Genomic DNA, 22,157 nt, shown 5'->3' with positions numbered 1-22,157 from the left:
CTCGAAAACAAACACTTTATGGCATGACAACAACTTTAAAATAATCACATCTCCATTTTTGAGAAAAAGATATTTCATAACTTCAAAAGTATTTGCTTTATATCCACACTATATTGCTGGATATTTAAAAGAAAGCCCACCTGTTATGCTTATTCCTCAACTTTGGCCTCACTTGCCCTTGTGCAATTTATCCTTTGAAAATAAATAGCGTAGCACGCTAATTAGTACTTGACTATTTCTCTTGAGAAAAGAATGCATGCATCCTATTGGATAGCACCTATATCTTAGTCTTGTCTTATAGGATTTTCTTAATCCTATCTCGGGCTTCACTACTCTGCAGAATTTATTTATTTACTTTACTAACTTCGGAGAAGTTTTATTTTCTCTAAAATAAATATTTGGGCACTTATTTAATAAAATATGGATTCTTGGAAAATCTTTTTTCTCAAATCTTTTCTTAAGATTTTCCTTAAGGCCGCCCATGGCGTCACGGGGCGACGCCGGTCGGCCCTTCGCGTCTCCCACTTCCTCACTTTCCATCTTTGGGAATTTAATAAATTATTCGGGAATTAATTTATAGGGGACTTAGCCCAAAATAAATAAATTCCAAGTTCACTAATTTAATTTATTGGCCCGAAATCTCACTTCCACAAGACTAGCCCATTTAATCAATTTAAAGGCCCAAACAGAAAATGAGTCCAAATAAAAAAAAATATACTCTCTTCTTCTTCGGTCAAACCCCCCTCACATTCCTTCCTCAAATTTTCTTTTTCTAAATTCCAATTTAAGAAGAAAAGAGGGCAGCGTCTTCTTCTTCTCCACGCCCCCATTCCCGTTTTCCTCGATTTTTTTTGGCGGTTCTCGCCCCCAAGTCGGACTTCTCTCTCCCTTCCCTAACACTTCTCCCTCAATTTTACACATCGTTCTCTCTCTTTTCCTAATTAGCCAAATCTGAGCAAAAATTAGGGAGGTCGAGTTGAAAGAGAGGCAGTAGCGCCTCCGTCGGAGTCCTCCGTTCCTGTTGCGCCCGCGCCGGACCGCCCCCGCCGTTTGCGCTTGCTCCCCGGCTCCAGCCTCTCGACAGGTAACCGGCCACTCCGTCGTCGCCGCTGCTGCTCTGGCAGCGCCGCCTCCTCCGGCATCTCTCCGGGCTCCGTCGGCGCTCGGCCTAAAGCTAAGTCCTCTCCCTTCTCCTTTTTACTTATTCCGTAAATTTCTGGGGTCCTCGATTGATGATTGATTCGGAACCTTTGGGGTTCTTACCCACTGAGCTTGATATTAAATTGCTACACAAAGGCTTGCTCCTATGATTGTTCTTGCTTTGTTGGGCAGTAGCTTATGTGAAACCGATTCCTGACTTTTCCTTTAGGGCGATTAGTTTACTGTAAAGAGCCCTTACTCTTATATATGTTTACTGTGGAAAGACTTAGATGGTTTATTGCTGTTCTATATTGGATATGAGGATCCTATTGGCAAAAACTAAGTTCTTGTGCTATCTATGTGTTCTACATGATGCAGTATGGTGCAGAGGTAATTACCTCGCTTGTGATCTCTCTCGGTCTGGGGCTGATCCTCGCCTCAAGGCTTCCCCTTGCTCCTCCTCCACTCCTTGCTGCACTCCTTCAATTTGAGTGAATTTACGGTGTCGAATTTGTGGGGAGGAGAAGGGAGATGAGTGTTGTTTATATATATCTCATGTCTTGGCATTTTGCCTGAAATCCTTGGAAAGTGATATGCTATTTCGGGTTACAATCTTAGCTTGCTTTTGAGCTTTGTGATATTGTTGTTCACTCCATATTGGTGAAATTCTTGGGGAAAGAGGTTCCCTCCCTTGGCTGCTCCTTTAGTCTCGATAAAGGGGACTTTGTTCTTCAAATTTTGGCTTGTGGTTGAGTCCTCTTACTAGGTGGCAGCTTGGTTTTGATTCCCACTTGATGCAAGTTGAAAAGGGACAAAAATGTGGCTGATCTCACAGCTGAAAACCTCAGCCTCTTGGCTGCCTATTACTCCTACTATCTTAATTGAGCTTGTCTCTCCTCTTCCCCTTCTCATGTGTTAAAAATTTGACACCCTTTTTGGTGTACTTTTTGTAGGTGCAATGGCTGTCCAAGATTAGAGTTTTGTGGGAGCAAGAATCGAGAAGAGAGAAGTTGGAGAAAGAGGAAGGGGATCTCTTCTTGTAGCTATTTGGATCCCATACCAAATTAGTTAACTTCTAGTTTTGCCTACTAGAGTTGGTAGGATGAAAGATGTAGTGTAGATGTGTGTGTTGTCTCTTTCACACATGTAAACATGTACTATTTGTATATCCATTAATCATGTAATTGTATCTCCAAATTGCTCTTCTAATAAAAGCATATCATTTACTTTTATTCTTGAAAACATTTCTTGTACTTTGCTTCCTTCACAAAACTTGTTTTATTCCACGATGGAGATTACAACGGAAATTTCTACATTCACACGCCCTCCACTCGAGGATTAATTAGCCTAATAAATTCGGCTTATCCATAACAAAAGGAAAGAAATTCCGGGGCGTCACAGAGGTAAATGAAGATGTAAACTAATATAACTACCGTATTTACCTTTTTTTTATGAAAAATCATTCTCCAATGGAAGAGGTATTTGAGAATGTATTATACCTTTTCCCATTTTGAATCCATTGATGGAGAGGTAAATCTTACAACTACCATATTTGTCTTCTTTTCATGAAAAACCATTCTCCAAGAGGAAAGATATTTGAAAAGATATTACACTTTTTATGTTTTTAATGCATTTTGTACTATTATTTTATTTTTTAAAAATAATTTACCTTTCTATATACCTTTTTCCTTTGGAATATGTTATTTTTTAGAAAGATATATTTCACTTTTTAAGAAGGTAAATACATGATATACATTTTCTATATACCTTCTCTCATTGGAGATGCTCTTATTAGAAAGAAATAAAAGTTACGAAAAATAGAAGGAAATATTTTTATGGGACCTTCCTACATGGAAAATATTCTTATTTAAAGGACGGAGGGGGTATAATATATTGTAATACTCTCTCCGTTCCATAGTAATGTATGCGTTTCTTTTCGGCACAGAAATTAAGAAAATTGTGTTAGGTGATTTAAGTAAATGAAGAATAAAGGGGAAAATGAAAAATGTAGAGAGATGAAGAGAGAATGTGAGTAAACTAGGTGTGGAGAAATGTGTTGACTTTTACTAAAAAAAGAAATGACTCTATTAATATAGAACGTACCAAAATGACTCTATTACTATGGAACGGGGGAATATTATATATTAGTATTTCAATATATACATGCGTGAAAATTGATGCCGTTAAGATTTCAAAAATTGAGATATACCAAAAAAAACTGATATATTGGATAATTTTTTGATATGGTAAATGCGAGATTTTAATATTTTTGCAAGGGAGTACTACTTGATGTCTTGAATATATTTGAAAATACATTAAAATAACACACGCATGATTCTTACCAAAAAGAAATCCCAACCCAAACCACGACGTCGTGCAGGAGCTTTCATTACCTAGAATTAGAAATCCCGCGCGCCGCCGCTCGTTTCTCCACATTACTCTGACGAGCAGCCACCACTCCGACCCATGGAAATATTCACTCTCTACTTCGTCTCTACCACTTACCCACTACATCACTAAGTTTATCTAGCCCGAATTATGTTCCATATTCGCCGAAAAACTTTTTTATCCTTGCGCCGACCACTGCAAATGGAGTTTTTGTACTGGGTCTTCTCTCTTCGTCTCAATCTTTCTTTCGTCCTTGCCACATTTCTTCCTTCTTGGCATCCAATACTCCCAAAATTTCTTCCCAAACTTCACTCCTGTGGATTTTTTATCACAACCGCATCAAATTTTTTTGATTGATTTGAGCTCAACAAAAATTAAGAAGGGGTTAGTGTTAGTGGAAATAAGAAATTTGTTGTGAGTTTTGCATCTTACGCTTTACAATTATTCTGAAAATTCGAGGAGAATAAAGAGAGTGGGAGGGGTTTTACATTTCTCTCTCTGCAATTTTGTGATTTCTGAAATTATAGGAGAAGCAAGAAATCAAAAGTTGAGATGTGCTGTGGAATTTCAATTTAGAGAAAAAAATCATGAAAATGGAACTGCTGGGTTACTTGAAGGAGAATTAGATCTGGAGAAAAAAGAACTGAGCGGAACTGTATGCCTTTTTTCTATTCGACATCGCCGATTTGGAGCTCGGTGAAGAGGTCTTTGACGTGGAAGGGGAGGTCCAGGTGAAGCGTTTCAGTATATGCAACGGTGAGGTGAGATTTAATTTGGGAAAATATTGAAAGAGGCTACTGTTATGGCAATGAAGAGGTTCACTAATGGGGGAGAATTGCACACGGTAGAGAAAAAGATTGTTGAAATTAAAAATAAATGGTAATTAGTTGATATTGTTTTTCTTTTATTAGATAGTGTTTAGTATTATATTAGTTGGTAGTTTATATTTTTCCTTAGCCTATATAAGGCACCCTTACTGTAATTTGTATATTAACTCCTTTTAAAAGGTAGTCCATAATGAAATTTCCCCTTTTTCTTCTCCACTTTCTCTATCGAAGTTTTCCCTAATTTTAGCAGTTACTTCATCCTTCTTCAATGGAGGTTTCTCAATCCAAATGAATTAACCATTTTCAACAAAGATTAGAGAAGACAACGCAGAAGAAAGAGAAAAGAAATTACAGAATTGAAAAATGGAAACAACTTAAAATCAGGCATACGTGGCATGTAAGCGCTCACAGTCGCTCATAGGGCTAGGTAAATATACCGAAAAAACGGTATATCGATCGTATCGTACTGAAAAATATCGAATTTTCGGTATACCGAAATTTTCGGTACTATACAATATCGTATCGTAAGTTTTTGATACGGTAACGATATGAATTTTCTTATACCGCGGTATATTATGATATATATCGATATTATCGGTATACCGAAATATATCGACAATCAATACATATTGAATTATCGATACATGCCGTTTATACCTATTAAAATATAATAATATAATTTATTTTTTAAGATTAAAAGTTTAAAATCATTAATTGATATTCATTTAATTTATTTATATATTTAAAAAATATTTATTGTTCAATTCTATTTTATGCTTATATTCGTGTACGATTAAAATTCCTTTTTGAATTAGTACTAATTTATCTCTTGGTCTTGAATTTATGTATGTTAATATTTCTAGATGGTTTCAACAAAATGAAGGGTTTGGTGCTCAAGATCAAGATGTTGATAATTTTTGCTAATTATTGTAATGTATTTTATTCGGACTTGACTTGATTATGGTATTTTTTGGTGTTTTGTTTGTTGGATTTTGATTATGGAGATGTGAACAATGTTTATTTCATTGTGTTGAAATTATATTAATTTTGGTTTTATTTTTCAATTTTGAAATTATATTTTTCGGTATACATGTATTCGAAATTGTATAAAATTTCAGTATATCGTACGAAATTTTCGATATATCGTTCAGAATGGTATACCGAAGTTCGGTACGATATATCGAAATTTCGATATGGGAACGATATAGTTTTTTTCCCTACCAAAATTTCTGTATACCGAAACTTTCGATACGATAACGATATGAAATTCTTTCAAATCGATATTTTGGATACAATAACGATATAAAATTTTCGATACGATATATCTTATCGACCCAGCCCTAGTCACTCATTTTAGTTGTGCAGCAGATCAATCATCTTTTATTCTAATACATAAAAATATAGGATTAGAGCATCCACAACCGTGCTCTTGCCAGCGAACACGGTTGTGGGCCCGACGCCACTATTCCTGTCTGCTCTCTGGCAAGAGCACAACACCCACAGCTTTGCTCTTCCGCAAGGACGAGCACAATTCAATTTAAAATTCAATTAAACAAAAACATTCCATAATATTAAAATTCATTAAAAAACCACAATAAATATTACAAATTACAAATAAAATAAAAAAGACATAATTAAAATCCTAAAAATTAAAAATTACATAATTAAAAGCTAAAAATACCCCCGTGGACGACTACTCATCCGGCGGCACTACCCCCAATTCGGGGTTCCAACCGGAGCCCGGGGGGTTATCGCCGTGGTCGGACATTGTTATGGTGTAGGAGTGGAAGAAAGATTGAGAATGAATATGGGAGAATGAAGATGAAAATGGATATGAGAGAATGAAGATGAGAATTGTGTAGTTTTATGTGAATTTTTGGGTGTGAAAGTGGGGGGTATTTATAGATGAAAATGTGTATTTTTGGGGGAAAAATAAAAAAAAATTAAAAAGTGGTAAAAAACGGTAATAAACGGATATATTTTTTTGGGAAGTGAATTTTTCTTATTTTTATCAGTTTTTTAATTAAAAACCGATTTTTAATAAAAAAAATTTCAAAGGCAACGGCCCAATCGCGTGCCGCCACATCGCCTGCTCGCTGGCACGGACGTGCTCTTCGCAGCGAGCAGCGCCGTGCCAGCGGCGGTGGAGCTTGTCCGTGCCAGCGGCACGGACGGATGAACGTCGTCCGTCCACCGCTGCCCATGCTCTTATAAAAGGGAAAATTATGAAGTACTATATAAAATAGAATTACGTATGTGGAATATAAACGTTATAAAAGTGATTTGTAATCGAAGCCGTGTATAATTTGCTGGATCGATTCCAACACAAACACATAACTAAATATATTCATAGTTAGTCTAAAAATTAAAATAACTTTTATGGATTAAAATGTGAAATATGCGAACCAAACCCTATTATTATTTGTTAGTACTGTATCAAAAAAAAGTTTCATTTTTTTTTCAACTTTTCAATATTAATCAAACTGTTAAATTATAAAGTTTCGATTTTTTTAAAATTATCTCATATGTATATCAAATGTCGTCTTTTAATGATGTTCATAATAATATAGTATTTCACTATGATATGATTTTTAATTTTATTTTCCTTTATTTTATTTTCCTTTATTTTATTTTCATTTCTTATATTTTCCTTTCTTATTTCAATAAGCCAATATCATATTGAACATTATTAAGAATTAATATTTATATATAAATGAAACAATTAAAAAAATTACTATAATTTATATTGATTTTAGACTTAGTAATTTAACATTTCAGTTTTAAAATTCATGAAAAGTTAAAAGAAATTTGTACAAAGCTTAGCTAGTCCCAGACATATTGTGGTATCATTCTCTTTTTATATAGATCCGCACTAATAGCTTCTTCCCTATTTCACACAAGATAACTTAAAAATTACAGAGTGCGACAGTTTAAAAACACAGGTATTGAATCCTGCTCACAACATCATTTTCCCTCGTACGTCTTTTATTTTTCTCCATAGATATAAAAGTATTCTTGAATTTTTAATATTGACAACTCATAAGCACCACTACCACCTAATTATCTTTATTTCCCTTGTTGGTTTCTGGGGATTACAAGATATAAACAGAGCGTAATACAAACCAAAAGGAAGGAATACAGATGGAGAAACCGAAACTGAAATTACAACGAAAAGAAACAATAAACCATGAACAAAGTTTAGCCGAGTCGAGGAGGCCTCTTCCCGCAAGACGAGATACGCCCCGGTAGTGCTCTCGGTTTGACGTGTCGTCCCCAAAGGTAAAACGGCTACGTCTCTGGTGAAGCAGCACCGCTATCAGCAGAGCTCCGGCGAACTGGATGGAGGAGAGGGCAGAGCTTCGACAGAAAGACAATGCAGAGAGAGGGAGAGAGCTTATGAATGCAGAGAATGCTTGTTTTTGTGTAGCTAATGCAGTGGTATGGCTAGCCTATTTATAGGCCAAGCCACCATGCAGGGTCAACCAAGCCATTGAAGGCCCATCATGGTAAATTCGTAACCGTCGTCGGTTACAGGCGTGTGCCTTTCGCGTGTGGAGCATGTGGATTTCTTATGTGGCAGCCGTGACTGTGCCTCGCTTGACGATGTGTCAAGCCACTTGGATTGCTGACTCGGCGGTGGTCTAAAAAGATTAGTTTGGGCCAAGCACCAAGCCCAAAGACCACCCAAAGACCAATTGCCAAGATCCAAGATCAAGATCGGGATCAGGCCCGGGCCCGAGGCCAGCGGCCCGCGACCACGACCACGACCACGAGCACGGGCTCGGGCAGGCGGGCGGCGGCGGCGGCGCGCGCGTTTGCGCGCGTGTGGGCTCTTTCACCCATCTTGGTCCACTATAATTATTAAGTAACATAAAGTCACTTAATTTAAACACATTAAAATATGTGTTACTTCTCCTATGTGGGATAATTAACACTAGTTAATTACTCCCTAAACTCAAACTCCAAGCTTTAATTAAAAGCTAATTATGCCCAACTTTAATCCACTATTTCTCACTCATCGGAAATCGGATTTGAGAAAGTGAATATACTACATTTATCTACGTAAAATGTAGATCGATGATAAGGCTAATTTCATGCATAGGTCTAGGGGAAAAATTCATGAATTTACAGGGTCTAACACTTGTTTTAAGCCAGGTGTGTAGAAGGAATCCGCCAGGTCCAGGAAGGGAAGGCGGTAATCACACGCCCGAGGAAACTGGCGGATAAGTGAACAATGTGCGAAAAATTGCTTGACGGAGGAAACCTCGGAGTTGAAGGGTAGAATAGAGATTTCTACGAAGACTCTAGAAGGTTATGTCCGCATCTATAAAAGGGAGAAGCATGCACGCTGGAGGGATCTTCTCGGTTGGAGACCTCGCTAACAGCCTGTAGCTTAGTTCACTTTTCACACACTTGGGTTCTTTTCGTGGGGAGATTCAGGGTGACGCACTTTGGGTTCACATCTAGCTTTTTCACGTTTTCGATTGGGTTGTAACACCGTCCTTCTGTGGGGCGAAGAAACAATTTAATTTCCGCTTTCGTACTTTGCTGATTTTGCCGAGCTTCGCTGTTCGAAGCTCGGACCTCTGGTTGTTTTTTACCATTTATTCCGTATTTTATGCGAGTTTTATTTTCAGTTATGACGATGATGTTGATTTCTGGTTTTGCTGCTATGATCTTCTGGAATTTGAGTTGGTTTACTTGTTTTGGATGCGTTTCGCAATTGTTTTCTGAATTTATGCAGGTTGTGGTTGGATCTGGGAGTTCGGAGTCTGTTTGTTGATGAATCGGAGAGTTGAGTTCGCTGGTGTTGTGGAGATGTTTGTGATTGTTTGAATTCGGAGTTGATCGGAACAGATCTGTGAAAACCGGAGTGATAGAGTCGATTTTGTCTGTTGTTGGGTTCGGATCGCTTGGATCCGGAGTGGATTAAGCATCCGACGTGAATCTGAGCAAGATTGATTAAATTTCATGCCTAGTTTACGTGTTTTCATTTCATTTCGTCTAGTTTACGCAGATCTGATGTATTTTCGGTTCATGGTAAGTTTCCAGCATCCAAATCTTTATATTCTGTTCGAATCCAGATATATGCTCTTCTTTCTCCATTTGCGTGCTTGAATCGGTTAGGAAATTTCATGTCGTTGTTAGTGGGAGCATAAGTTTGTTATTTGCAGCTTTGGACGTACTTACTATATTTGGAGTCATGATCCTCCCCGTTTTATTCTCTCTGTCTAGTCTTAATTAGTTAGGCGTTTACTCAATCTAGGAAGTAAAATGTGTCTCTCAGTGTTGAAGTCTGATTCTATTTTCCTTTCCGTGTCCTAAGTCTAGCATTTACATTTCGTGCCTAGGTCTAGAGGTAGTTAAAATTCTCAACCCTTTTGCGTGGCAGCAACCGCTTGTTTCCAGAGTCTCTAAGCACTACTTCACGAATCCATCTTCGTGGGATCGACCCCGCTTCTCTATACTAATTTATAGTATTCGGGTTGAGGGATTTATTTTTTAAGGGGAGTCGAGTGTGTCCAACGACAAAAACACTGTTGTTCTCTTGAGGTCCTGGACCTGGTGATCCGGTGGATTTAAGGAGCGTGGTGTCTTGACCGAGCACTTGCTTTAGTTTTCTCTGTGCACACTTGACTTACTCACTATCACTGCTTACAGAGTCAGAGAAATCCAACCTTCAAATGGCGCCGTTGCCGGGGATGGATGACGTGCTTTGTGTTAGTGTTCAGAGCCTGTGGTGTAAATAGTTTTGATTTATTTTCTTTCTCTTTTATTTGTAGTTTATAAGCAGAGGCTCAAGATCTACCTACTGGAGCAACTCATCTGGGTGGAAACACGACCAATTTAACTGGCGGGTTAAGGATACAGTCTCTACTGTGACCACCAGATCAGGGTTCACCACGGGAGATCCGTTTCCGAGTGAATTTACTAGCGATGAATCTTGGACGTCGTCAGGACGCGAAGATCCAGAGTCACCACCCGAATCAGAAACAGAGTCAGAAACAGGGGAAGCAGAGGAAGTAGTCATGGCGCAAGTAGTAGATCCAGATCCAGAGATCGGTTCGCTCACTGCCCATTTAGATGGAGAACCAGCTCAAGCAATAGTGATGAATCCACGCCAGAGGACTATTGAGATAAAGACAAACGTACTCGGGCATCTTGCCAACGTTCTCTGGGCGTAGGAATGAGTGTCCGTATGAGTTCCTAAATGAATTCAGTAAGTTGTGTGGAGGCCGAATGATGCAACAGAGGAGGATTATCGCCTACGTGCAATTCCATTTACCTTGAAGGGGAAAGCTAATACGTGGTTATTGAGGTTGCCCCCAGATTCTATCCGCACATGGAGGGACTTCAAGTTGGAATTCTTAGATTATTTCTTTCCATCCAACAAGACGAATGCACTGAAAAAAGAAATACTAGAGTGTAAGCAGGATTACGATGAATCGCTGAGTCAGTATTGGTCGAGATTCAAGGGGTTGTTGGATGCATGCCTGAACCACCGAATGATAGAGGCAGAGACCTACTCTCTGTTTTACGAAGGGGAAACTCCGGAGTCAAAGGACTTAAAGAATTCCTCGAGTGGAGGGAATTTCACAAGAAAAAGAGGAAGTGAGGCAAGAGAAATCCTGGGGAAGTTGATCGACGCTAAAAAAGCATACGATAACCCTAGGAATGCAGTGAGGAGAGGATCGGTGCATGCTGTAAAAGAGCAAGAAGGTGACAAAGTAGAAGCAAGAATTGATAGGCTCGAGAGAGCTCTTTTGAACGCGATTGAAAAGAGGATTCCACTGGCTTCACAAGGGAAGGAGAAATCTCTTGGTCCAGGAGATAATCAAATTCAGCAATATTACGGGACCCAGGAAGGAGATTATCAGGCCCAGGTCAATGCAATGGGAAGTTGGAATCCCGATGGGAGCTGGAATCCAGGGAGACAGAGAGATGCGCCCTGGAGAAACCATCCAAATTTCAGATGGACTGACAATGAGCAGAATCAGCCGGCACCACAACAAAGTCAGCAATTTGCACCTCAGCCCGAAAGACAAGGTAACTGGTCAGGAAGGAATCAAGAAGGGCAGGGCAGCTGGATCAATCGGAACCAAGGAGACCACTCGAGCTGGGGAAACAGAAATCAGAACAGTCAAGGGAACTCTTATGTACCACCGCACCAAATGAACTTTCAGAACAATTACCAGGGTCAAGGAAATCAATACAACAACTCTTCAGGAGGTCAAGTAAACGCTCGTCAGGGTCAAGTGAGTGGACCGACTCTGAGCATAGGGCCAGGGCCCAGTCAGCCATCGAAATCACCAAAGAGTATCGATGATATGGTGCACGATCTCGTCAGTTCTCAGCAGCATATGCAAAACAACCTGCAATCGAACAATGACGTAGTGCACAAGCTTCAAGATGCTCAACAGGAGCAAAAGGCAGCAATGGATATGCTGGCCAAGCAGTTATCCCAGATAGCCACTTCTTTGAGTGATATGAGGGGAAATGAAGGGAAGATTCCCGCCTCCGTAAGACCACCGGATAGAGCGAATATAAGTCAGATTACCTTGAGATCCGGGAAAAGGATATGATGGGCCAGTGGTAAGAACGAAAGAAGCGACAAGCCTCTAGGATGACCTTAAGACATGGGATTTGGAGAAACCCTTGCCTAGGTCAGCTGAGCCTTTTTTCCTCGATCCAGAGCCGGAGTTGGAGAACGAGGCAGTAAGGGAGGAAACTGGAGAATTTTTAGCTGAAAGCTCTACAGGAGCAGGGAAGCGACTGAAGCCTTTCCCAAGCCGGAGGGAAGCCAAGAAGAAGAAGGAAGAACCGGTGGACTTCATGGATATTTTCGGGAAATTGGAGATTAATCTACCATTCTTACAGGCCTTGAAATTGCCGGTGTTTAGCAAGTTCATCAAGGAATTTATAGCTGGGAAGGCTAGACCCAGTGGGAAAATTTTGATAGGCGAGAACGTCTCTGCAGTGATTCAAAAGCGGAGGATGCCTTCGAAATGCAATGATCCAGGTATGTTTACCTTACCCATCTCTATTGGTGATGTAAAAATCGAGCATGCTATGTGCGATTTAGGTGCATCCATAAATGTGTTACCACTGTCTATATACAAGAAGTTAGTAGGGGTAGGCATGGTGGACACGAAAGTTGTGATCCAATTGGCAGGCAGGTCATGCATTTGTCCTGAAGGAGTGCTTGAGAATGTAATAGTAAAGGTACATGACTTCTTGTACCCAGCTGATTTCCATGTGATTAGAATGAGTGATAATGAATCTGCAGAGTCTGGCGGAGTACTTTTAGGGAGACCCTTCCTGCGTACCGCCAAGACTATCATTGATGTTTTTGATGGTACCATCTGCCTTGATTATAATGGGGAGAAATATACATTCAGCATAGATGAGACAATGAAAAAACCTCTTGACGTCGAAAATTTGCATGCTATAGATGTTATTAACCCCTTGGTCCAGGATACCTTGAGACAGAATTAATGCGGGAACAGATCGAGAATTCTGAGATGAGTCATGCCATTGATAGAGAAGTAGCTAGTTGGTGTCAAGCAATGAACACGAGTGAGTTATCAGATGATGAGCTAGCTGAAGCGATTCTGAAATTCTGTGCGAACCCGAAGCTAGCTAGATCAAGGAAGGCACCTTATGTGGCGAGCATGGACAGTTCTACTGAGTCTAAGAAGGGAATCACAACAGAGTCGACAGAGAAAAATCCCTTGCCCCAGGTAAAAGATGTCCCCAAGAAAGAATTGAAAACGCTTCCACCTGGGCTCAAGTATGCGTATCTGGAGGAGAATGAAAATTTCCCGGTAATTATTAACAGCAGCTTGACCGAGGGACAAGAAGAGAAATTGCTGAATGTGATCCGGGGACACAAGAAGGCTATTGGGTGGACACTCTCTGACTTGGTTGGAATCAGTCCAGATATGTGCATGCATCACATTCGTCTAGAAGAAGGAGCAAAAGCCTGCAGGGACCTGCAACGCAAGTTGAATCCGAACATGAGGGAAGAAGCGCTGAAGGAAGTATTGAAGCTATTATCCCTAGGAATCATATATTCCATACCAGACAGTGAATGGGTTAGTCCAGTACATATGGTACCAAAGAAGTCAGGAATACAGGTGGTTAAGAATGATAAAAATGAGTTGGTCCCCACTCGACTTGTTACTGGGTGGAGGATGTGTATTGACTACCGGAAGCTGAACGAGGCTACTAAGAAGGATCACTTCCCGTTACCTTTAATTGGCGGGCAAGCAATATTTCTGCTTCCTGGATGGATATAGTGGGTATTTTCAAATCTATGTGGATCCCGAGGACCTGGAGAAGACAACTTTCACGTGTCCCTTTGGAACGTATGCTTATAGACGAATGTCGTTTGGTCTGTGCAATGCGCCAGGCACCTTTCAGCGGTGTATGATGAGTATCTTCTCGGATCTCCTGGAGGATTGCATCGAGATTTTTATGGATGACTTCACTGTGTACAGGAATTCATTTGACTCGTGTTTGGCAAGTTTGGATGTAGTGCTGAGGAGGTGTCAGGAGAAGCACTTGGTTTTGAATTTCGAGAAATGCCACTTTATGGTCCCCGAGGGAATTGTCCTAGGGCATGTGGTATCGTTAAGAGGCATACAGGTAGATCAAGCAAAAATCGATGTTATCTCAAAACTGCCTTACCCGACGAATCAGAAAGAGGTGAGAGGATTCCTAGGGCATGCAGGGTTTTATAGGAGGTTTATAAAGGATTTTGCGAGAATTGCTCAACCACTCACTCACTTATTGCATAACGATGTTGAGTTTGTTTTCGATGAGGAGTGCAAAAAAGCTTTTCAGTTGTTGAAGGATAGGTTAGTTTCTGCTCCCATTATTAGAGCGCCCGACTGGAATCTACCATTTGAGATCATGTGCGACGCAAACGACTACGCCGTGGGAGCGGTGCTAGGTCAAAGAGTTGATGGGAAAAGCTATGTGATTTTTTATGCATCCAAGACACTGAATCAAGCTCAGAAGAATTATGACACCACTGAAAAGGAGTTGCTGGCTGTTGTATACTCATTCGAGAAGTTTCGCCCGTACTTGTTGGGGTCGAAGGTGATCGTTTTCACAGACCACGCGGCTATTAAGTACCTGCTGACGAAGAAGGAGTCCAAACCAAGATTAATCCGTTGGGTGTTACTTTTACAAGAATTTGATTGGGAGGTCAAGGATAAGAAAGGAACTGAGAACAAGGTGGCTGACCACTTGAGTCGTATTTTTCAAGAGGAGACCGAGGAAGCAATTCCAGATGCATTCCCCGAGGAACATCTGTACTATTTAGGAGAACTTCCTAGACCCATCAATTGGGAAAAGATCATGGCGTTAACAGGTCCAGGTGATTCTGAGAGAGGAAAATGTCGTCTTAACGATGAGCCATGGTTCGCAGACTTGGCAAACTACTTGGTCACTGGAGAGGTGCCCAGTTCGCAGGAAATTTCCCGGGCCCAGAGGATGAAGCTCAAAAGCGAGGCCAAGTATTATTTCTGGGATGACCCGTATTTGTGGAAAATGGGAGCTGACCAAGTGATTAGAAGATGCATACCAGAATGGGAACAAAGGGATGTGCTGAACCATTGCCATGCCCTAGCTTGTGGAGGTCACTTTGGACCTAGGAAGACTGCAAGGAAGGTGTTAGATAGTGGTTTTTACTGGCCTACATTGCATAAGGATGCTTTCGAGTTTTGTCAGAACTGTGAGAGGTGTCAACAGACAGGGGGAATCTCCAGGAGGGACGAAATGCCACAAGTTCCAGTGATTGTGTGTGAGATCTTCGATGTCTGGGGAATGGATTTCATGGGTCCATTTCCGTCTTCATACGGGAACGCATACATACTTGTGGCAGTTGATTATGTTTCAAAGTGGATAGAGGCCAAGGCGACCACATCGTGTGAAGCCAAAGAGGTAGCGAAATTTCTTAGAGTTAACAACTTTAACAGGTACGAAGTACCAGAGCTATAATATCTGATAATGGGACGCATTTCCATAACCAGACTATTGAAGCTCTAATGAGAAAGTACGGAGTTCACCATCGCCTTTCCACACCATATCATCCTCAATCAAATTGGCAAGCTGAAATATCAAACAGGGAAATCAAAGCGATTCTGGAAAAGACGGTTAATCCGTCAAGGAAGGACTGTAGTAAGAGACTTGATGACGCACTATGGGCATACAGAACAGCATATAAAACGCCCATTGGAATGTCTCCTTACAGGTTAGTATTCGGCAAGATGTGTCACTTGCCGAAGGGAATTGAGCATAGGGCGTACTGGGCAGTCAAGGAGATTAATATGAATCCTCAAGCCTGTGAGGGAGAGAGGAAACTGCAGCTCCAGGAGTTGGAAGAATTGAGGCTTGAGTCTTACGAATCAGCGATGTGGTACAAAGAAAAGACCAAGCTTTGGCATGATAAGAATCTCCGGACCAAGGAACTGCAAGTTGGGCAGAAAGTTCTCCTGTTCCAATCCCGGCTTAAGTTAATGCCTGGTAAGCTGAAGTCCAAATGGATTGGACCATACACTATTGTGAGTCTTCGTGCAAATGGAGCAGTAGAGATCTAGGGAAGTGCTTCAAACTCAACTCATTTTTCTTGTCAACGGTCATCGTGTGAAGGTATTTAGGTATAACTCGGAGCTGTGTGTAGTGGACGAAATGCCACTACGCGCACTCCCTGATATCGCCTGATCGTTCTAGGAAGTGTGTGTTCTTAAGGATTTCCTAGGTCCAGTATCCAAGAAGTTTTACCATGACCTGACCTAGGAATCGTGAGAACACTTGAACACAATTTGTAAATATTTAATTGTTTTCCTTAAATCAAGAAAACCCAAACAAATCAGAAAAAAATAATCTTCCAAAAATATTTTCGAAATACCAGACTCCTTGGGAATGTTTTTTATATTGTCATATCCTAGACCTGGGGGGTCTGGCGTTTCATTTTTTTAGCTTGATTCTTTTTTTATGTGTAGTTCTGCAGAGAGTATCTACTGGGGCAGGGAGTTGAGGAGCAAAACATTGGAGGGAATTGGCACCGGTTTGGATTTCAAAAAAAAAAAAAAAACTAAAGGGGCACCTTTACGAGGAGACGTACGGTCGCTAGCGTCATGCCTGCAAAACCGTCCTCGTCCATACCCATCAGCTAATAACCGTGTGCTGCTTTTTATTTTTCATTACTCACTCTCTCTCTACATTCGAAAATCCCCAAAAATTTCTCTTTAGGTTTTCTTTCTCTAACCCTAATCGAGAAAATTCCGTCCGAGTTTCTGTGAAAATTTTGCAGCATTCTTCATGGACAACAAACAGAGTGCAGGAAGTACTTTAGGACCCGCCGATTCTAATACGGTGGCGTTCATGGCTGACCTCCTACAAAAATTTGGGGGGCCAGAAAAGGCGATGGAGGCATTTGCTTTGTTCGCGGCTGTGATGGGGAAATCTGTACCGGCCGTTTCAACATCTGTCGTACCACCCCCAGCGGAAACTTCAGGGGTTTCAACATCCCAACCGGAAGCCGTTGCAGAACCTGACACTGCCATCCCGGAGACAGCCGCCGCAGAAAAGCACGAAGAAGAAGCAGATCTGGCGGCAGGGTTGGGATTATTGGTTGTAAGTGAACCCAGGTTAGATTTTGTCGCTGAGAGGGAATCCCCTATTTTAAATGATGAAGTAGTTGGAGTTCCTGAGTGGGTGAACCCTGTGTTTGCCGCTGTGGATTTTGTGGAGAAAGAAGCCCTACCAGAATCTGTGGGTGTGGATCTTTCTGTTGTTGCTGATAGTCGTACAGAGGGGGAATCCCCTGTTTTGGAAAAGTTTGGAGGGGGAAACCCCAGTTGTTGGTAGTGATGTTCCAGAGGGCGACGAAGCCCTAAATTCTAATAGAAAATTAGCGGGGGAACCCCAGAAGTGGTTGAGGGCACCGAAGCCCTAACTGTTGAGGAAGATGTCAAAGAGGGGGAAACCCCTGAGAAGTCCGTGGGTATTGAAGCCCACGTTGAACAAGAGTTGGTTGGGGTAGAGTCCCCTGTTTATCTCAAGGGGGCGACCCCTTTTATGTCTGACAAGGGAGAAGCCCTCGTTACTGATGCTAAACAAGAACCCGGCGGCGACGGGATTACTTTGATGGTAGATCTGACTGATGTCCCTGATGGGACCGATTCACCAGTTAACGCACAGGGGGCAAGGAGGCAAGCTCGTCGAGGTTTACGTGATGAAATAGAGGAACACGTCCCGCGGACAGAAGCAGGGTCGCTAGATCTAGAGCCTGCAGCTCCTGACCAGGTAAACTCTCCTAGACCTACTGATGGGGAGAGCGACAAGGAGGAGCGCCGACACGCGGTTGAGAGGAAGAGGAAAGGAAAACAGATTGCTCCTTCCTCGACCAAGAAAGCAAAAGGGAAGTCCGTTGAACCCTCTCTCCCTCCACCTGTTAAGGTACCGTACGCTGCTGAGTCCGGAAGCCCTGATGGGTCCAGTGACTCCGAAGAAGAACAAGAGGTGGAGCTCAACTTTGAGCCGAAAGAAATCTGGATTACTAAAGAGCTGCTGAACGAGATGAGGAAGTTAGCCCGAGAATTTTTCTCGACTTTTCGGTTTAAATCTACCACCGACTTGGATGCCAATTCCATTAACTTCTGGCTCTTCACCGAAGAACATGTGATGAGCATCCGTGAGTGGACCTTACGGATGGGTCTGCTGACGCGTACAGAAGATGACGAAGGATTATGGAACGAGAGAATGGTCGGCCCACCAAAGTTCACGCCAGGTTTCAAAGCGCAGAGCGCATGGGAGTTCTTGACCCCCACCCGAGGGTGGGTCAATTTAAAACTAGTTTTTCGAAGGCCCACCATATCGAGAACATGATCCTGAGGTTCGCCCAAACCTTCATTAGCTATAATCTGATGGGCACAACTAACAATGCATTGACGACTCCCGACTTATACTTTACCTGGTGCATGGCCACGGGTGTACGTGTCCACTTGGGCTACTGGTTAGCCCAAGCCTGCCACCAAGTAACTGCCAACCCTTCCAGGCATCTATACACATGCCATCTTCTCGGGGCTTATCTACAGCGGAATGTGATCATGAAGATCCACAAGTCCTGCCGAGAAGTGAAGATGTGTCTATCCCCAGAGGTTTTCAACATGGATTACTTCTTCAACAAGGGGCTGCTAATCACGCACGGGAGGGATGTCTGTTTTTATGAAGTTGGTAAGTCGGAAGCCCAGATCAAACAGGAGCAAGAGGAGGCGGGGGTGACGGAAATTGCTGATGTGGATGCAGCCAGAGAGTCAGTCGTGGAAGTGGAAGTGATGAGGAAGGAAGTCGGATGGATGAGATCCAAAATTCGAAAGGTGAGGGAAGAGATCGTGGCCCTACGGGGTAAAGGGAAGGACAGTGTTGGGGCTGAGGGAGTCTGGAAAGAAGTTGTCGGAGTAAGAACGGAGATCGACGAAATGAAAACGGAAGTCAGGAAGGTTAGGGAGGAAATGGTGGCCCTCAAGGGGCGCATTTCTGATTTGGTGGAGACATCATCCAGATGTACTGAGAGGATGACGGAAGGTGTCGCATTAATAATGACGATGATGAAGTGGTTGCGCGAGAAATTTCCGGACGCACCACCAAAGTCACTTCCTGGATCCAGTGGCGGAACCACGACGCCAAGTCCAGGAAGTTTATCTATCCAGAAGCCGCCGCAAGTCACCAAGCCTCTGACCATCCTGTCTTCTGCTAGACCCGTGACTTTAAAGAAGACCGTACCCAGACAGACAGAAGAGAGGACAGAGAAGCCGGAATCGCCGGCAAGAAAGAAGGCTAAAGTGACCCAACAGACCGTGCCGCCCAAGTCTGGCTCCCAAGGGGGCCAGACCCCGAATTAATTCCCCCCAACCCAAGTAACTTTTACTTTTCATCTTTTATTGCTTTCTGTTTTTGTTTTTCTGTGCCAGTATGCTTGTTCTGTACTTATGTGTTGCAATTTCCCACACTTAGTCCATTCTTTGGTCTAAGTGTGAGAAGGGGTTGTGCCGTTTTTGCATGTTTGGTTTTAGTTGTTGAACTTTCTCCCACTTAGCCCGGTGTACGGTCTAAGTGTGAGAAGTTTGTTTTGTTTTTAGCATGTTGTTTGTTCGTTTTGTGGTCTGTTTTGTGTTGATTCATACTTCCCTGTTTCCCCCCTTCACTAGGATAGCTTGGGGACAAGCTTGAGTGAAGTGGGAGGGGGAGGGATTAGGTGCAGTATGTAAATAAGAGTCTTAGAGTCTTCAGTTTTTGTTATTTTATTTTTACGTGTTGCATGAGCTAGTGGATACAATAAGGCAAAAATTCCCTTAGTAAGAGCAATTGAAGAAAGGATACACGTCAACTTTGATGCCCTTTTCCTTAATAAACCAAAAGCGGTTTGGATGAAGTGAGGACGATAGAGGATGCTTTAGATAACCTAGATGTGCAGCCCACTATAAAAGTGAGTTATAAGCCTAAACACTTTGAGCTAACATGTAAAAAATAGGCAGCCACTTGATGCTTAGGGAGTAGAGTACAAAGGAGGAAAAATGGGTTATGGAGGAATAAGCTGGACGAAGTCCAGAACTGTTGGTATAAGCTGGACGAAGTCCAGGAAAAGGAGGTATAAGCTGGACGAAGTCCAGGGGAGGAGAAAATTGAAAAAAAGGGGGAGGTATAAGCTGGACGAAGTCCAGGGGAAAAAAAGGGAAAAAAAGAATAAATATTACCTGACCTAGAAAAAAAAAAGAGATGATAGAAAGGAGAAACTCTCGTAACCCAACGCATCAGTGGTGTAACTTTAACTTCGGAGCGTTTTGGTCCTACCATCCCTGGTGAGGAATGAGCGATCGAGCGAACCTAACCGCTAGGAAATCCATAGGCTTCTTGACAAACTGACGGACCGTTTAGGTCGACGAAGGAAGATGGAGGATTTGAAGACTGTAGACAGTCAGAGAAAACTTAAGCTTGTGGGGACCGTTGCCTAAAAGTTGAAACTAGTGCATGCTTATTTGTTGTGTTTTGTGTTCTTTGTGTGTTATTTTTTTCTTTTCTGAATCTGTAGTTGTCTAGGTCTACGAGTCTGTTTTTGTGTTAGTGTCTTGTTTATAGAGTCGTTCTTGGGAACCATGCATTGAAATTCGCCTTATTTCTTTTTTTCTTGTCTTTCATACTTGAGGACAAGCATGGTTTAAGTGTGAGAAGTTTGATAAGGCTAATTTCATGCATAGGTCTAGGGGAAAAATTCGTGAATTTACAGGGTCTAACACTTGTTTTAAGCCAGGTGTGTAGAAGGAATCCGCTAGGTCCAGGAAGAGAAGGCGGTAATCACACGCCCGAGGAAACTGGCGGATAAGTGAACAATGTGCGAAAAATTGCTTGACGGAGGAAACCTCGGAGTTGAAGGGTAGAATAGAGATTTCTACGAAGACTCTAGAAGGTTATGTCCGCATCTATAAAATGGAGAAACATGTACGCTGGAGGGATCTTCTCGGTTGGAGACCTCGCTAACAGCCTGTAGCTTAGTTCACTTTTCACACACTTGGGTTCTTTTCGAGGGGAGATTCAGGGTGACGCACTTTGGGTTCACATCTAGCTTTTTCACATTTTCGATTGGGTTGTAACACCGTCCTTCTGTGGGGCGAAGAAATAATTTAATTTCCGCTTTCGTACTTTGCTGATTTCGCCGAGCTTCGTTGTTCGAAGCTCGGACCTCTGGTTGTTTTTTACCATTTATTCCGTATTTTATGTGAGTTTTATTTTCAGTTATGACGATGATGTTGATTTCTGGTTTTGCTGCTATGATCTTCTGGAATTTGAGTTGGTTTACTTGTTTTAGATGCGTTTCGCAATTGTTTTCTGAATTTATGCAGGTTGTGGTTGGATCTGGGAGTTCGGAGTCTGTTTGTTGATGAATCGGAGAGTTGAGTTCGCTGGTATTGTGGAGATGTTTGTGATTGTTTGAATTCAGAGTTGATCGGAACAGATCTATGAAAACCGGAGTGATAGAGTCGATTTTGTCTGTTGTTGGGTTCGGATCGCTTGGATCCGGAGTGGATTAAGCATCCGACGTGAATCTGAGCAAGATTGATTAAATTTCATGCCTAGTTTACGTGTTTTCATTTCATTTCGTCTAGTTTACGCAGATCTGATGTATTTCCGGTTCATGGTAAGTTTCCAGCATCCAAATCTTTATATTCTGTTCGAATCCAGATATATGCTCTTCTTTCTCCATTTGCGTGCTTGAATCGGTTAGGAAATTTCATGTCGTTGTTAGTGGGAGCATAAGTTTGTTATTTGCAGCTTTGGCCGTACTTACTATATTTGGAGTCATGGTCCCCGCCGTTTTATTCTCTCTGTCTAGTCTTAATTAGTTAGGCCTTTACTCAATCTAGGAAGTAAAATGTGTCTCTCAGTGTTGAAGTCTGATTCTATTTTCCTTTCCGTGTCATAGGTCTAGCATTTACATTTCGTGCCTAGGTCTAGAGGTAGTTAAAATTCTCAACCCTTTTGCGTGGCAGCAGCCGCTTGTTTCCAGAGTCTCTAAGCACTACTTCACGAATCCATCTTCGTGGGATCGACCTCGCTTCTCTATACTAATTTATAGTATTCGGGTTGAGGGATTTATTTTTTAAGGGGAGTCGAGTGTGTCCAACGACAAAAACATTGTTGTTCTCTTGAGTTCCTGGACCTGGTGATCCGGTGGATTTAAGGAGCGTGGTGTCTTGACCGAGCACTTGCTTTAGTTTTCTCTGTGCACACTTG

At 41.9% G+C, this 22,157-nt stretch overlaps 1 long non-coding RNA gene across 1 annotated transcript; it reads right to left on the bottom strand.

The window, feature by feature from the left end:
* Positions 1 to 3,398: 3,398 nt before the first annotated feature.
* Positions 3,399 to 4,462, bottom strand: LOC121770659. Its single transcript, XR_006043779.1, has 3 exons — positions 4,140 to 4,462; positions 3,961 to 4,043; positions 3,399 to 3,842 (listed from the first exon to the last, which is right to left on the bottom strand). It is a non-coding gene; the product is annotated as an uncharacterized LOC121770659 (long non-coding RNA).
* Positions 4,463 to 22,157: the final 17,695 nt, after the last annotated feature.

This window comes from Salvia splendens, chromosome 2, assembly GCF_004379255.2.
Source record: "Salvia splendens isolate huo1 chromosome 2, SspV2, whole genome shotgun sequence".
In the NCBI taxonomy this organism is placed as follows: domain Eukaryota; kingdom Viridiplantae; phylum Streptophyta; class Magnoliopsida; order Lamiales; family Lamiaceae; genus Salvia; species Salvia splendens.
The sequence above is the reverse complement of the archived record's forward strand: the minus strand, read 5'-3'. Positions and strand labels throughout refer to the sequence as shown.